The sequence below is a fragment of the Triticum urartu genome, chromosome 2A (assembly GCF_056163025.1).
Source record: "Triticum urartu cultivar PI428250 chromosome 2A, HENAU_Tu73, whole genome shotgun sequence".
Lineage (NCBI taxonomy): Eukaryota > Viridiplantae > Streptophyta > Magnoliopsida > Poales > Poaceae > Triticum > Triticum urartu.
Genome location: NC_141874.1, coordinates 736,749,729 through 736,756,265, shown reverse-complemented (window position 1 = coordinate 736,756,265; position 6,537 = coordinate 736,749,729).

Genomic DNA, 6,537 nt, shown 5'->3' with positions numbered 1-6,537 from the left:
CCATCGCAAATGTTGAATCTCTTGGCTTGAGGGCTAACTGTTTGGGCAATCTCGATGACGGAAGCTGAGTTTGCAGGAAACTTGCCTTGTGACCATGAATTGCTGCTTTTCAATGAGAGGTCAATGGTGCTTACTGCCTCACATGAAACATGAGAAGATGGCAGGGGGCAAAAAATTTCTTGTACTAGTGCTTTCATCTTCTGCTCTTTGCCACCCTGATGACCATTTAGCTCAACCATTTGTGCTTGACCATTCAGCTCAACTAATGGTTACCTACTGATAACCCACAAGTATAGGGGATCAATTGCAGCCTCTTTCGATAAGTAAGAGTGTCAAACCCAACGAGGAGCTAAAGGTGGAACAAATATTCCCTCAAGTTCTATCGACCACCGATACAACTCTACGCACACTTGACGTTCGCTTTACCGGAAACAAGTATGAAACTAGAAGTACTTTGTAGGTGTTTTTGGATAGGTTTGCAAGATAATAAAGAGCGAGAGAATAAAAACTAGGGGCTGTTTAGATGAAGACACGACTAAATTAGTTTTAGTAGAGAGCTTTTTGTTACGAGAAAGTTATTTGTCCCTAGGCAATCGATAACTAGACCGGTAATCATTATTGCAATTTTATTTGAGGGAGATGAATAAGCTAACATACTTTCTCTACTTGGATCATATGCATTTATGATTGGATCTCTAGCAAGCATCCGCAACTACTAAAGATCATTAAGGTAAAACCCAACCATAGCATTAAAGTATCAAGTCCTCTTTATCCCATACGCAAACAACCTACTTACTCGGGTCTGTGCTTCTGTCACTCACGCCACCCACCATAAGAAAATCATGAACATATTGCAAACCCTACAGCGGGAATCCCTCACATTTGCGCGACACGGAGAGCACCATAGGACAGCACCAATAATAAAACATGCAACTCAAACCAATCTTGATCATCAAATAACCCATAGGAGAAAACGGATCTACTCAAACATCATAGGATAGCCATACATCATTGGTAAATAATATATAGCATTGAGCACCGTGTTTAAGTAGAGATTACAACGGGTAAGAGAGAGGTTACACCGCTGCATAGAGGGGGAAGAGTTGGTGATGATGCCGGTGAAGTTGTTAGTGAAGATTGCGGTGATGATGATGGCCACGGCAGCGTTCCGGCGCCACCGAAAGAGAAGGGGAGAGGGGGCCCCTTCGTCTTCTTCTTCCTTGACCTTCTCCCTAGATGGGAGAAGGGTTTCCCCTCTGGTCCTTGGCCTCCATGGTGTGGGAGGGGCGAGAGCCCCTCCGAGATTGGATCGGTCTCTCTGTCTCTCTCTGTTTCTGCGTTCTCCTTTGCTGCCCTTTCACCGTTTCTTTTATATCCGGAGATCCGTAACTCCGATTGGACTGAAACCTTCACCGTGATTTTTTTAAACAAAAATTAGCTTTCTTGCGGCAGAAGGAGGGCATCAACCGCCTTACGGGTGGCCCACGAGGGTCAAGGGCGCGCCCTAGGGGGGGTAGGGCGCGCCCCCTACCTCGTGCCCACCTCAGACACCGTTTCGCATTGATCTTTCTTCCAAATTTTCCAAATATTCCAAAAAAATCTCCGTCTGTTTTTATCTGTTTGGACTCCATTTGATATGGATATTCTGCAAAACCAAAAACATGCAACAGACAGGAACTGGCACTGGGCACTGGATCAATATGTTAGTCCCAAAAATAGTATCAAAAGTTGCCAAAAAGTATATGAAAGTTGTAGAATATTGGCATGGAACAATAAAAAATTATAGATACGATGGAGACGTATCAGCATCCCCAAGCTTAATTCCTGCTCTTCCTCGAGTAGGTAAATGATAAAAAAGATAATTTTTGATGTGGAATGCTACCTAGTATAATCTTGATCATATGTCTAATCATGGCATGAATATTAAGACATGAGTGATTCAAAGCAATAGTCTATCATTTGACATTAAGACAATAATACTTCAAGCCTACTAATAAAGCAATCATGTCTTTTCAAAATAACATGGCCAAAGAAAGTTATCCCTACAAAACCATATAGTCTGGCTATGCTCCATCTTCACCACACAAAATATTCACATCATGCACAACCCCGATGACAAGCCAAGCAATTGTTTCATACTTTTGACGTTCTCAAACCTTTTCAACTTTCACGCAATACATGAGCGTGAGCCATGGACATAGCACTATAGGTGGAATAGAATATGATGGTGGGAGTTATGTGGAGAAGACAAAAAAGGAGAAAGTATCACATCGACGCGACTAATCAACGGGCTATGGAGATGCCCATCAATTGATGTCAATGTGAGGAGTAGGGATTGCCATGCAACAGATGCACTAGAGCTATAAGTGTATGAAAGCTCAAACTGGAAACTAAGTGGGTGTGCATCCAACTTGCTTGCTCATGAAGACCTCGGGCGTTTGAGGAAGCCCATCATCGGAATATACAAGCCAAGTTCTATAATGAAAACTCCCACTAGTATATGAAAGTGATGACTCAAGAGACTCTCTATATGAAGAAAATGGTGCTAGTTTGAAGCACAAGTGTGGTAAAAGGATAGTAACATTGCCCCTTCTCTCTTTTTATCTCATTTTTTCATTTTTTTTTCATTTTTTAATATTTTTTTTCATTTTTTGGTGGGCTTCTTTGGCCTATTTTATTTTTTTATAAATTCTGAAGTCTCATCCCGACTTGTGGGGGAATCATAGTCACCATCATCCTTTCCTCACTGGGGCAATGCTCTAATAATGGTGATCATCACACTTTTATTTACTTACAACTCGATATCTAGAACAAAGATATGACTCTAGATGAATGCCTCTGGCGGTGTTCCGGGATGTGCAATGATCTAGCGTAGCAAAGATATCAAAAAAGGACAAGCCATCACTACCAGGGAAAACCCTAGCAGTAGCGCTGGTTTTGTGCTCACTAGTAGCGCGGGTAGGCGCGCTACTAATAAGGTGTTGTTGGGGAATGTTGCAGAAAACAAAAATTTTCCTACTCGTTTCACCAAGATCCATCTAGGAGTTCATCTAGCAGCGAGTGATTGGATGCATCTACATACCTTTGTAGATCGCGCACGGAAGCGTTCAAAGAACGGTGATGATGTAGTCGAACACGACGTGATCCAAATCACCGATGACCAAGCGCCGAACGGACGGCACCTCCACGTTCAACACACATACGGGACGGGAGACGTCTCCTCCTTCTTGATCCAGCAAGGGGGAAGGAGAGGTTGATGAAGATCCAGCAGCACGACGGCGTGGTGGTGGATGCAGGGCGTCACAGAAGCAGGGCTTCGCCAAGACTACGAGGGAGAGACGTAACGGGGAGAGAGGGAGGCGCCAGGGGCTGGTGTGAAATCCCTCCTCTCCCCCCCACTATATATAGGGGTGCCAGGGGGGTTGGTGCGCAGCCTAGGAGATCTGATCTCCTAGGTGCGGCGGCCAGGGGAGGGTTTCCCTCCCCCCCAAGGCACCTCGGGGTGCCTTCCACCACTTGGACTCCTCCTTGGTGGAAACCCTAGGCGCATGGGCCTAGTAGGGCTGGTGCCCTTGGCCCATGTAGGACAAGACGCACCCCCTACAGCCCATGTGGCCCCCCGGGACAGGTGGCCCCACCCGGTGGGCCCACGGGACCCCTCCGGTGGTCCCGGTACAATACCGATAACCCCGAAACTTGTCCCGATGGCCGAAACAGCACTTCCTATATATAATTCTTTACCTCCGGACCATTCCGGAACTCCACGTGACGTTCGGGATCTCATCCGGGACTCCGGACAACATTCGGGTTACTGCATATACATATCTTCACAACCCTAGCGTCACCGAACCTTAAGTGTGTAGACCCTACGGGTTCGGGAGACAAGCAGACATGACCGAGACAACTCTCCGGTCAATAACCAACAGCGGGATCTGGATACCCATGTTGGCTCCCACATGCTCCACGATGATTTCATCGGATGAACCACGATGTCGAGGATTCAATCAACCCCGTATGCAATTCCCTTTGTCAATCGATATGTTACTTGCCCGAGATTCGATCGTCGGTATCCCAATACCTCGTTCAATCTCGTTACCGGCAAGTCACTTTACTCGTACCGTAATGCATGATCCCGTGACCAGACACTTGGTCACTTTGAGCTCATTATGATGATGCATTACCGAGTGGGCCCAGCGATACCTCTCCGTCATACGGAGTGACAAATCCCAGTCTTGATCCATGTCAACCCAACAGACACTTTCGGAGATACCCGTAGTCTACCTTTATAGTCACCCAGTTACGTTGTGACGTTTGGCATACCCAAAGCACTCCTACGGTATCCGGGAGTTACACGATCTCATGGTCTAAGGAAAAGATACTTTGACATTGGAAAACTCTAGCAAACGAACTATACGATCTTGTGCTATGTTTAGGATTGGGTCTTGTCCATCACATCATTCTCCTAATGATGTGATACCGTTATCAATGACATCCAATGTCCATAGTCAGGAAACCATGACTATCTGTTGATCAACGAGCTAGTCAACTAGAGGCTTACTAGGGACATGTTGGTGTCTGTTATTCACACATGTATTACGATTTCCGGATAACACAATTATAGCATGAATAAAGACAATTATCATGAACAAGGAAATATAATAATAATGCTTTTATTATTGCCTCTAGGGCATATTTCCAACAGTCTCCCACTTGCACTAGAGTCAATAATCTAGTTACATTATGATGAATCGAACACCCATGGAATTCTGGTGTTGATCATGTTTTGCTCTAGGGAGAGGTTTAGTCAACGGATCTGCTACATTCAGGTCCGTGTGCACTTTACAAATTTCTATGTCTCCATCTTGAACATTTTCACGAATGGAGTTGAAGCGATGCTTGATGTGCCTTGTCTTCTTGTGAAACCTGGGCTCCTTGGCAAGAGCGATGGCTCCAGTGTTGTCACAGAAGAGCTTGATTGGCCCCGACGCATTGGGTATGACTCCTAGGTCGGTGATGAACTCCTTCACCCATATTGCTTCATGTGCTGCCTCCGAGGCTGCCATGTACTCCGCTTCACATGTAGATCCCGCCACGATGCTTTGCTTGCAACTGCACCAGCTTACTGCCCCACCATTCAAAATATACACGTATCCGGTTTGTGACTTAGAGTCATCCAGATCTGTGTCGAAGCTAGCGTCGACGTAACCCTTTACGACGAGCTCTTCGTCACCTCCATAAACGAGAAACATTTCCTTAGTCCTTTTCAGGTACTTCAGGATATTCTTGACCGCTGTCCAGTGTTCCTTGCCGGGATTACTTTGGTACCTTCCTACCAAACTTACGGCAAGGTTTACATCAGGTCTGGTACACAGCATGGCATACATAATAGAACCTATGGCTGAGGCATAGGGGATGACACTCATCTCTTCTATTTCTTCTGCCGTGGTCGGACATTGAGCTGAGCTCAATTTCATACCTTGCAACACAGGCAAGAACCCCTTCTTAGATTGATCCATATTGAACTTCTTCAATATCTTATCAAGGTATGTGCTTTGTGAAAGACCTATGAGGCGTCTCAATCTATCTCTATAGATTTTGATGCCTAATATATAAGCAGCTTCTCCAAGGTCCTTCATTGAAAAACTTTTATTCAAGTAGGCCTTGATGCTGTCCAAGAGTTCTATATCATTTCCCATCAAAAGTATGTCATCTACATATAATATGAGAAATGCTACAGAGCTCCCACTCACTTTCTTGTAAACACAGGCTTCTCCATAAGTCTGCGTGAACCCAAACGCTTTGATCATCTCATCAAAGCGAATGTTCCAACTCCGAGATGCTTGCACTAGCCCATAAATCGAGCGTTGGAGCTTGCACACCTTGTCAGCATTCTTAGGATCGACAAAACCTTCCGGCTGCATCATATACAATTCTTCCTTAAGGAAACCATTAAGGAATGCCGTTTTGACGTCGATTTGCCATATCTCATAATCGTAGAATGCGGCAATTGCTAACATGATTCGGACGGACTTTAGCTTCGCTACCGGTGAGAAAGTCTCATCGTAGTCAACCCCTTGAACTTGTCGATAACCCTTAGCAACAAGCCGAGCTTTATAGATGATCACATTACCATCCGCGCCTGTCTTCTTCTTAAAGATCCATTTATTTTCTATGGCTCGCCGTTCAACGGGCAAGTCAGTCAAAGTCCATACTTCGTTTTCATACATGGATCCTATCTCGGATTTCATGGCTTCTAGCCATTTGTCGGAATCCGGGCCCGCCATCGCTTCTTCATAGCTCGAAGGTTCACCGTTGTCTAACAACATGATTTCCAAGACAGGGTTGCCGTACCACTCTGGTGCGGAACGTGTCCTTGTGGACCTTCGAATTTCAGTAGGAGCTTGATCAGAAGTATCTTGATCATTATCATTAACTTCCTCTCTAGTCGGTGCTGGCACCTCAGGAACATTTTCTTGAGTTGCGCCATTTTCCGGTTCAAGAGGTAATACTTCATCAAGCTCTACTTTCCTCCCACTT